The 12,237-nt window shown below is 33.4% G+C and overlaps 1 long non-coding RNA gene across 1 annotated transcript in view; it reads right to left on the bottom strand.

Annotated features, from left to right (window-relative positions):
* Positions 1-3,164: 3,164 nt before the first annotated feature.
* The window catches only part of LOC150065491 (uncharacterized), a 95,862-nt gene continuing 86,789 nt past the window's right edge, over positions 3,165-12,237 (bottom strand). The window contains exon 4 of the long non-coding RNA XR_016534780.1: positions 3,165-3,201. This is a non-coding gene — a long non-coding RNA (uncharacterized LOC150065491). The remainder of the gene's footprint in view (positions 3,202-12,237) is intronic.

A 12,237-nucleotide genomic window follows, 5' to 3' on the forward strand; every position in this document is an offset into this window, starting at 1 on the left:
CCTTAATTCAAATAAACAAATAAATGTATGTACAATATACCAGGTGCAGAATCAACACCAACAGGGTCTAATCCATAAAGTGATAACTTTAAAAAGGAGTAAAGAAATAACTTCACATTGTATGTTAAAAAAAACACTTTCTTTTCTTTCTTTTTTTCAGGCCTGAGCATTGTCCTTGGGCTTTCTCAATGCTAGAGCTCTGCCACTTGAACCACAGCACCACTTACAGCTTTTTCTATGTTTGTGGTACCAAGGAATGAAATCTGGGTCTGTGTCCATGATAGCCAATCACTCAACTACTAGACCAAACTCTTAGCCCCAACAACCACATTCTTAAGATGTAAAAGTGAACCTGTGTGTGTAGAAAGAATAAAAAAATGATCTTTTCCCAAGTTTTAATAAATGTGTGTAGATCATAATTTCAGAAAAGTGCTTCTTTTATTCAGTTTTTCAACAAATCCATATCTTGTATACTGTTTTCCAGACTGGATCTCACTGAAATAAAGAAGAAAATTGTTTTCTTTTTTCCTTTATTAATATATTTTTATTGTAATTAATAGAAAGGCTACATTATATTTGCCAGATAGAAGGTACATTACTCACAAACATTGATATCCCTTCTCATGATTTTTGTCCCCATTTTCTCCCCCAACTCCTTACCTTCATCTTGTTTTCTCATCGACCCTATCCTATTTCAACTAAACATGTATATAATGTACCAGATAACAAGGTAAGATACTGTAACAATATGAGAATAATCAAGGGACAACAAAGGAGATGAGAAATGATAGGGTACATTAAAAACAACAATCACATATTTCTTGTCTAGACATGGATTGGAGAGAATTTCCATTGTTGATGGCAATTCTTACTTCTTGGCCTAATAAATTAGAGTTGCAAATTAATGAATGTTTTAGAACTTTAGTCACTTACATTATCTAATTGGCTTCATATTTTCTGTATACTTTAAGCTACAGAATTTAACTGGCAATTAATATTTCATCCAAAATGGAATAAATATGGCTGGAGTGTGACCTAGTCGTAGAGTGCTTGCCTAGCATGCACCACATACATAGAAAAAAGCCAGAGGTGGTGCTGTGGCTCAAGTGATAGAGTTCTAGCCTTGAGAAAGTTCAAGGACAGTTTTCAGGCCATGAGCTCAAGGCCCAGGAATGGCAGAAGTGGAGTAAATAAAGGAAAAGTTTAAATCAAACACACGTAGTTTATATGGCCTCTCATGGTGGAAAGCAGTAGTGGTACTCAAGAGAATTCAAACCAGAGAAGAAAAAGAAAAGGTTCATAAAAGAATGGGAACTGGACTAATACAACAAAGATTTGTACCACCTCTGGTTCTTTCTTTGTAGTTTCCTAATACCACAGAACTATTCATTTCCCTTGTCATTAATGTAAGGATATCAGAAACCCTATTGTTTCCTGCTGGAAAAATCTCTTCTTAACATAGAATATATTCTCATTAAAGGGTAAGTATGTCTTTCTGAAAATTTTCCAAAGTCAATAACATGTTTGGGAGATAATTAGTACTTTGGGGTGATGGGAATATTTAACTGAAAATTTTCTGAATAAAACTTGTTTCCCTCTCTAAATATTACTACTCTAAAATTTGATGGTTCTGCATCTTTATCTTGTAGTTTTCTATTAAGTATTAATACTAGGAAACTTAAAAAACAGTGGCTATGTATAATAGTAAGGAATGTTATGTAATAATACGGATGCATTATAATGGGACTTTTCTAAAAGGAAACAATCATTCCTATCATGGTATTGTGACCATGTACTTGGTATTGCCTTATTTGCTGATATCTCAGCTTTTATATCTGAAGGTATCTTCACAGAAAATATGGCAGAATTATGGAATTTCTTCAGAAATTTCCTATATGTGGTTATATGGCTGGATTTCTTTAAGAGAAAATGGAAATCATGTTGTATCATAATGTTGGTTGGCACCAGAATATTAAACAAATTATACTAACTACCTGGAAAATAGTTTTCAGCTCTATGAATGCAACTTGACATTGGAGAAAGGTATTTTTATTGTGGTAGTCACATTATCATACCAATAATATTTTTTCCATCTTGTTGGTGTCTTCTGACACTCTTCATTTGCATCTTATGGCTTTTTAATTATTTCATTAATTTCACCTATCAGCATGAAGGATAATACTCATTCAAATTATGACATTCCTCCATTTGGAAAATTGTTGTTATAAAGGGTGTTGTGTGTTTGATGCTAAATTTGATAAAATAACTTGCCAATGACTTCAAATTTTAGATTCATATAGACTTTATATATGAGAATATTTCCTAGTAAGTATCATTTAAACAGTTTTACCATATAATATTTTATGCCATCTACTACTAACAATGCAGAAAATAGTAAGGAAGTATGCAGAGGGAACAATTGGTAAGAATAATTTCATATAAAGTGTAGAAAATAGTTTATATACAGAAAGATCCCTGACTAAAATTATGTTTCCACGGTACTACAGGGAGACGCAGAACATGTGCTAAAAGTATAGATGATAACTGATGAGACATTGAGTGGACTGATTGTTTGGAAAGGAGTTACATATTGTACATACTAGACAAAGAGACATCTACAACTTAACTCTATTAAATAAAATGAACCTAAAACTATGCCAATTTTGTATTTGCAGGTCAATTTTATTTCAGGGGGCCCCGTTACTTGAACGAGCAGTGAACTTGGTTGATGTTATTGTTAGATACACCCAAATCCATGCATAGTATGAAGGCCCAAGCATCTTATTTTCTAGTAGGCAGATTGGTGATTTTTCATAACAAACCTGAAAATACCTATTCAGTTGTTTTTGTTGTACCAAGAAAATGCAAATTAGCTTCAATAGGGAATGATGCCTTAGGTTTGATAAAGAAGTCTGGAAATTTAAATAATTTCTTAAAATATTTCAAAAGAAATTAGGAAAAGCAATGACCAAATCGGAAATGAACAATTTTCAATAATCTCCCTGGTTACTGCAGAAAGTAAATAAAGACTCATCCAAGTACATGCCCTTTCTTCTTAGTTTTTGATCCCAGGATATTTTGAATACATGGATTTCTTGAGTACTTTTAAAGGTTTTTTTTCTATTATACTAAGTAATGGTACAAGAGAGATGTCATTTGAAAAAGCAGTTTCTGAATATAATGCATCTTGATCTGTGAAACCTTAAACAGAATAATTGGTTACAAATACTTTCCCTGACTGTTGAATAAAGCTGTGCAAATAAGTTTAGCCCTTGGTCCATTTTATGTCTGTAAGTAAGGGTAATGAGGGGATTTCAAAATTTCTGGAAAAAAAATACTTCTACACTCACAATTAAGATGTTGGTGTTCTACCTTCATCGTCTTGAACTTACATTCTGAAGAGCAAATGTATTTGGAATGCACACAATATGGATAAAGAGAAAGGCATATTCATATTCAAATTCTTGTGGATGCCAAAGCAGAAAATACAAGGATAAATGGAGCATCAACTTAGAAACCACAAGTCCTAAATTTTAAGTATTTGAGGTATAAATGGTATTCAAGTGAGATAAGGTTTAGATGCATATTTATTTGCTTAAATTGAGAATGCAAAGTACATTCACATATATTAACATTCTGACAAAAACTGAGTATATGTTAAAGATCATGTACATGCCTACATTATATTAAACATAGGAACACTGAAGTGCTCAATTAATTAAAATTTAAAATCTTTTTTCTTATAAATCTTGTCCCTTAACTTCATCCAGTTGATAAGTTTGAAATCTATTAGTCTAATTTGCTATTGCCCAATTCTGTTTTCTTTTCTTTTTTCTTTCTTTTGCCCATCACAGGTCTTGAACTCAGAACCTGGGCACTGTCCTTGGGGTTTCTGAAGGATAGCACTCTACCACTTGAACCACAGTATCATTTCTGGCTTTTTTCTGTGTATGTGGTACCAAGGAATCAAATCTCGGTCTTTGTTAATACTAGGCAAGCACTCTATCACTAGGCCTTGTTCTATTTTCTTTTACTATCTTTTTTATTATGTTTAAGTAGCTATACACTTAAGTAGCTGTATCACTTCTTTCAATGTTTTCCCCAGCCATCACTTACAGTATTGTGAAATACTAAATTAAATTGTTTACTTAGGACTATATGTGTACTTGTTAATTAAAAGTAAAAATAACATAAAGATAAGCACTAAAAATGAATCTATATATTCTGCTTCAAGTTACCAAACTTATTTTAGCAATTAATAGAATTACTCAAATATGTGCAAGATAACATGAGTCTCATATGCTGTATCCCATATGAAAACAATGTTCATGGAAACATGCAAATCAATGATTACAAGGCCTGAAGAGCAAGATCTCTCCTACCTTCTCTCTTTTCTATATTTCCCTTTTAAAAAAATCTCATTTATGGCCAGGAGTTTGACCTAGTGGTAGAGTGCTTTCCTAGCATGGATGAAAACCTGGGTTCGATTCCTCGGTACCACATGCATAGAAAAAAGTCAGAAGTGGTGCTGAGGCTCAAGTGGTAGAGCTCTAGCCTCGAGAAAGTCCAAGGACAGTGCTCAGGCCCTGAGCTCAAGCCCAAGACTGGCAAAAAGATATTCACAAGCAGTCTGGGATATCTGGAAATACTTGGGTTTTTTTCGGTGTAGGCTATGTTCTGTCATGTTTCTTGCTGTCGGATACATAATGCTCTATGAATCAGCTCACTAAATCACTGTTTTTAATACTGCTTCTAATTCCAATATTGGTTTTTCACCCTTCGGCCTTAAGCTTTTTTTTATTCACTTGAAACTTATGCTCAAAGCTTTATAAGGTATGAGGAATGGGTAGCAGTAACAGAGGTGGAAAGATAACACAAATATACTGTGTGTCAACTTCCATCAATATTTAATCTATATTGACCATTGATTTGATTTCAATACATAATGCTAATGTCTTTATCCTTGCAATAGAGCATGATGACAACATTTTACTGGTAAATTCACTCAGCATGCAGAAATACAGACTTTTCATATAATAGGTTTGCTTTCTCAGATAATGCACAGGGGTATTAACTTGTAATATTATTTTGCATTTTGTTTTAGAGTAGTTTTATCAACAATGAGCAGGAACTATCACAGTGTAATTTTTAGCCTGTTTTGCTTTATTCTATACTACACCATTTTGTAAATGGAAGAATATATCTTTTTGTTGTATTTTTTATACTCATGGCAAGCATGACATTGCAAACTCATTGTCCTGCAGAAACCTTATTTTAGATGGCATAAAAGAAGCAAAAAATGCTTGGCTTTAATTAATCCATTTGTCTACAAAAATTATCTACATATACAGGGGAAATTATTTTTACTATAAATATAATGAATGGATGATGCTGAAACTAGTTTTATGACCCCAGGCCCAAAGTTCAGCACTCTCAATCAGTTTAGATTGGGTCAATTTTTCTTTTTTTCCTCCTTGTGTTTCTTGAATTCTGGGCCTGGGTACTGTCCCCAAGTTCCTCAGCTCAAGGCTACTGCTCTATCACTTGAACCACAGTGCCACTTTTGGTTTTTTTGGTGGTTAATTGGAGATGTGTCTCATCGACTTTTGTGCTCTGGCTGGCTTTGAATCATGATCCTTGTTTCTCAGTCTCCTGAGTAACTAGGATTACAGGAGTGAGCCATTGACATTTTGCTAGCCAGTTGTTCTTATACACCAAATGAAGAGATATGATTAAAGGCAGAGAACCAAAAGGAGCCCATGGGAATATAGAACTGCCATACATATACAGCTGTTTTCTTAAGTACACATATTGATTTCTGGTCAAATGTGGAGAATTGAGGGTAGAGGATGCATGGTCACTCATATGTGTGCATAGATCTGCATAGATGATCCAGGCCCAGATTCCAGACTATATGGCTTGTCCTTGGATGACTTCTGGAGAAGCTGCTTATCACTTTATTCATGGAACAGAACAGCAACAAAGTGGTCTACTGAGTTTTGGAATTTGTCCAAAAGGAAATTCTTGTTTTGGGGACCAATTTGCTTTCCGTACAAGAGGCTAAACTAAATTCTCCTTTTCTGCCCCCAAAAAGTTGATATTAGAGATTGTAGAAGAAAATAGGTCAGACCAAAGGGTACAGATAGGAAAGAAGTTGAGAAACTTAATTTCTAAATCCCAACAAAAGTTGGGTTTGGGATGTTTCTTACAACATTAGAAATTTTATAAAAATGAAAAAAAAATAATGATAACATTTCTTGCTTATAAACATCAAACATTGTACTAAAAAATTTAATCATACATTAAGTAGAAGTAAGTTGTTTGGGGGTGGCACAGTTTTTGAAGTTAGGGAGCAAAATGCCCAGAAGGTCAAACGGAAATACTTGAAGGTGACTGAATCTAACTTTGGAGGAACGTGAATCAGATTCTGCCAAAAGATGTATGGAGAATTATGCATTTGTTTCAAAATGCAGGGAGTGTACATAGTTTGATAGTGGGGGATTATGCACCAAAAACTTTCAGGTGGCTTGTGGAGCTTTAGAGAATGAGATCAGACAATGATCTGATTCTTCATGACAATTATTTCTGGGCTTACCAATCTCTATTGGCTGCAGAAAGAAAAAAAAAGGTAATTCTTTTTTTCATATATTTTTATTGTAATTAATAGAAGGGTTACATGATATTTGCCAGATAGTAGGTGCATTAATTCACATACATTTATACCCTTTCACATGTCTTGGTCCCCATTTCCCACCCCACCACCCCTCATCTTGTTTTCCCCCTTTCCCTATCCAATTTCAAATAACTAAATATAAATATATCTGATATATCAGATAACAAAGTGAGATACTGTAACAATATAAGATAACCTCATGCAAACAAAGTTCTTCTGCAATTTTTTAACTCCAAAGTTGAAATTTCACCGATGTAGAAAAATGCTAAAAGTGACAGAGAATGAACTGTGAGAGCATAGATATGAAATATAAGATAAAATAATTCTAACAAAATTACTAAACATCTTGGAAATAGTATAAGAACAAATACAGTGGAATATGCCTAATATACTTTGTAGAAGACAGTAATAAATAAATTCCAGAAAAGAAGTTAAAAATATGAAAGCACATTAGATGGAAAAGCACATATAGATGGAAATTGTGTTGCACCTTTATAATTTTACTATACAAGAGGTAACAATTAGGAGAATCTTGTGTGAAGTGCAGCTTTGAAAGAAAAAAAGGGGAGCCAGATCCTATGTCAACCAATAAATTGTGTATTGTGGTCCATAGTTGTAATCCCAGTTGAACAGAATCAATAAGTAGAAAGACAGCAGTTGACCTTGACAAAAAGGCAAGACCTTATTTGAAAAGACAAGTTAATAAAGCAAAAATGGCTGGGATGTAGCTAAAGTAACAGAATGTCCTAAATTCTAATTTCAATCCTGATCGCCAGTAATAAAACAAAATTAAATCAATACATATGAAATGTTCGCACATGTGATTCAAAATATTTGCAAAATCGTTCACAAAGAATGAACTTATACAATATGTCTTTCAAATTACTTCAATTTTATAATTAAATACATCACCTAATTTCTTAAACTCAGTGAAGATTATCAATAATGAAACCTACTGAAAAAACAGAGACCAGATTTTAAAGATGGAGAGAGTCAGGAGCCTCTGGGCAGATACCATGAATAGGTGAACAAGAAAAAGAAAAAATATAATGTTTCAGTCCTAGAAATTAAATACTAATTGAATAATAAAAAGTAGAAGTCTATCTGTTATACAGACCATTTCTTTGATTACTAATGAGTAAAAAACGTTTTACATATTAGAGATAGTAATCTCTTGGATTTATTTACAGGGGCTGACTTCAAACCCTGGTTCTCAGCTCTGAGCCTCTTGAGTTGCTATGATTATAGCCTTGAGACACTGTTACCCCACAGGAATGGTCTTTGTTGACAAAAATTTTTCTCATTGACAACTATAATCTTTTGTAAAGTAATTTGAGATATTTGTGCTTTTTTGGAAGCTTTTCTTCTTAGTTAAAAATTCTTCAATATTTTGATCTAAGTTTTAAGCTCTTTATTTTGAAATATTTATATATATACATAGGAATTAGTACAGATAACTAAGTGCCTTAATATCCCTCAATTCGTTTTTTTCCCCCCATCGGCCTTGGGTCACAGCTGGAAATTCACATGATACCCTATGTATGAGCATCATGCCATTTCAACAACTGTGGATATTTTGAGTCCTCCTGTATCATACTGTAGTTGAGATTCAGACACATTTCTTCCCAAAATAATGTCTCTCACATCCATAATTGTAGCTACTCAAACAGCTGAGATACAGAGAACTGGTTCTCAAGACTGGCTTAAACAAGAGAGTCTGAAATTCAGTCTTCCTAACAAGTAGCCAAAAGCTTGGCTGTGGCTAATGGCTCAAATGTGAGGGCATTAAATCTTGCATTGAAAAAAGGGTTCAAAAATAATCTTTTCCTTGCTACACCTTGATAGCCTTATATCCTTGATGAATTATACCTAATTCTGAACATTCTTTCTCCATCTCTACTGAAAATTTTAAACAAAGAACATCCTTCAACATGGAAACCTTTCTACTTTTTAAAAAAATTTTCTTCACCCACTGTAAATTCATTTAAATTGGTAATCAATGGTCTGTTCATTTTTATTGTTGAAACAAGTTTCATGCAATGGATTAAAAAATGTGGTTCATTGCCACTAATTCTAGCACATTCTGGCTATTTCTAGGTTTAGACCATTAGGAATTAAACCATTCAGCTTGATGTACAGATGCCTATGTCCATTTATTCAGGATAAATTATAGAGAGTGTGATTGTATAGTTTAATGATAACTATGCATCATTTCACTATTTTTAAAAGATGAGAAATATATTTTGTGGAGAGACAGTATCATTTTGCATTCCCACACCCCATGTACCATAGATTCATTTTATCCATATGCTTGGCATAACTTAATAGTTTTAGTACTTATTTTAACTATTGTTAGAAGTACAGATATCACACTACATTTTTAAGTTCCCTTTTTCTCAATGGCTAGATATTTGAATAAGTACCTGTTCATCTAATCATCACTTTTATATTCTCTTCAGTAAAGTGTCTATTGAGTTTTGGATGATTCTTTATATCCTTCAGATATACTTTGTCAGATATGTAGTTTGCAATCATATCTGCTATTGCTCATCTTTTTCCTTTTCCACAGAGACTAACAAAAGTTTTAATTTTGATGAATCTAAACTAATTGATTTTTTAATGATCCATGCTTGAGGTGCACTGTCAACTTGCTATAATAATTTTTTTAATTTATGGAACCTCAAGAGTTAACTGTTATTTTTAATATATCAATGATATTGCAATTTAAAAATCAGATGTAATGAAGAACCTAAGTTCTTTCTGTCTGTATGCACATATATAAGTGTATCACATGCATGCATTTTGTTGCCCATATTTTCAAATTTTAATGATAATTCAGATTTTTCCATCTGTTCACCGTCATATGAAGCTTAAATTGAGACAATTTGCCTGTGTACTGCTTCTTTCCTTCTGTCTTCATTTGACCTGAAAATCTATTATCAAAAGCTGTACAAATTGATTCATTAGACTGACTTTAACTGCATATTTTAGTTCAATGCCATATCTCCACTGCCTCTGAAAGCAGTTGAGTTGAAAAGAAATTATGCCTTTATAATTTATGAACATGTAGGCTTTCTGTCAAGCCAATGTGTTATCAACTCACTTCAAAGAGGGAAACCAAACTACCAGAACAGATTCATTTCTCTCTGCAAGCTTCACTTCAGTAGTCTGGCAAGAGCTCTGATTTCCAAAATGCCCCATTACAGTGACCTCTAGGAGAGGTTATTCCATCTCTTCCAGCAAGCGGTGGTGCAGTGACACTCATAGGAAATAGCTTACAGCAAGCTGTCACTGAGAATGCTGAAACAGTATGAATGGTCTTTGACATTTTGAAAGTAGAAAGCCATGAGTGTGTGTGTGTGTGTGTGTGTGTGTGTGTGTGTGTGTGTGTGAAACTATAGAAGGGATGAGGAGGAAGGAAGAAGTGAGGAGAGAGAAGAGAGGCACAGAAAGACAAAATTTGCTTTCTTTTACCTCATATATAATGATTTTCCCTACATATATTCTTTTCCAGTCCTGGGCTTGAGCTCAGGGCCTGAGCACTGTCCCTTGACTTTCTCAAGGCTAGAGCTCTACCACTTTAGTCTCAGCACCACTTTTGGCTTTTTTCTATGTATGTGGTACCGAGGCATCAAACCTGGATCTTCGTGCATGCTAGGCAAGCACTCCACCACTAGGCCAAACTTCCAGCCCAAAGATATATATATATATATTTTTAAACTGTCTTTATGTAGTTGTATACAGGGATTTTAATTTGACACATTACTTAGTGAGTTCATTGCAATTTGATCAGTGTCACCCATCTCTCCTAACTCTACCCATCTTTTTAAATTACCTGCTTTCATTTTCATATATGTGCATTGAATATTATAGTAACTTTTCCTCTTTCCATTTGTCCCCTGGCCCATGTTCAACAATGCTTGTTACAACTTCCTATGATTGGTTTTGTTAAACTGAAAGTTCCTTGTTCAAATATATTAAAACTTTGGGATTCTCCTCTGCATATGCTAATCTTCAGTTAACCCTATTCTTCAGTTGACCCTGAAATCAAAGTTCCTTCAGTTCTCTATCCAATAATGAAGATCTTTGCACTCTTGAGTCATATAACTAGGTGCTTTCTTGTTCCCTGTGATACAGTGGTTTAGCTTAGTTTCCTGCAAATTATCTGAAGGCTTCCAAGGCTATTATCAAACCAGAACCTTCTCTATATAACTATTTAAATTGTCAAGAAAAGTTTATGTAATAAAGGGTTGAGCTAAAGATAGCTCACAGATCATTGATATGGATACAGTGACATAAATTTGGCCATTTATACTAACTTAAAATTGGCAGTGTTTTCCTTATGTTAACAGAATTTAACAGGAGGGCTATAAAATATTTACTCCTTAGTTCAAGGACTCAATTTTTCATAATTTACAAGATGATTTTCAGTGACTTCTCCTCATCACCTTCAAAGCATAGTTAAGGAAAAAATTACTCTGATATATGCTGATGGCTACCCAATTTGTGGCATGTCCATTGATGGCCCCATAAAATTATAACATGCTTGACTTTTCCCTATTTGTTTTTGTATATTTTCATCTTTTCTCTCTAATCCTGATCAAACCCAAATACTATGCTTTGTATCACTTTTTCAGACATGTTGTCAAGTGCCTGTCTTTATGGAATGAAATAAAATATGCTGTACGTTTCCCTGGTTTGGCTATCATCTTGTTTTATTTAAAGTCATTCATGATGTTTCTTTTCAATCTTCAAGAAATACATAAAAACATTAATTTGTTTTAACACTTTGAATTTTCTCAGGACCCATTTAAATTAGATGAGTTCTGTATTCTTAACATCCCATTGCACAAAATCTCTTTGCTATACTCACCCTACCATAACTGCAGTCAGGTTTCTCTTCCTCTGATGCTCTAAGACTCACTGTATTTTTTAAAAATTTTTAAACAATAGATTTTAATTCAAAGAGCTTTTAGATGTAAACCAAAATTAAACAAAAAGTGCAGAGGATTTTTATGAAGCCTTATCGTTTGCATACATATGTATCTCATAGGACACAATTGATATTACTGAATGGCTTTATTTTCAATTGTAATTGACATTGATACAGGGACATTTCCTTATCACAATAGTACTATACAAAATACATGCACTGCTATAAAAGTCCACTATGCTACTTCTCAGGTCACTCTCCTTTTTGTGACCCCAAACTTTTGACAGCTATTGATCTTTTTACTCCTTTACATAGTTTTACCTTCTCCAGAATGCTGTATGATTAGAATTATATGAAGTGGAATTGATTTTAGTCAGCTATTTTCTCATCATAATATTCACTTAGCATGTTTTTACAAATTGATATCATTATTCTTAATCATCCCAGGATTATTCATGTTATGAATACATCATAGTTTTTTCATTCATTTATTAACAGACATCTTGATTTGTTCCAATTTTCCATTATGAATGAATCCACTATAGACATCATGTTCAAGCATTTTTATGGACATAAACTTTAAACACTGTGTGTTAATACCTACCAAGAACAAGAATATTTGTTTGTTTTC

This window comes from Megascapheus bottae, chromosome 3 (assembly GCF_031878675.1).
Source record: "Megascapheus bottae isolate mThoBot1 chromosome 3, mThoBot2.hap1, whole genome shotgun sequence".
NCBI lineage: Eukaryota > Metazoa > Chordata > Mammalia > Rodentia > Geomyidae > Megascapheus > Megascapheus bottae.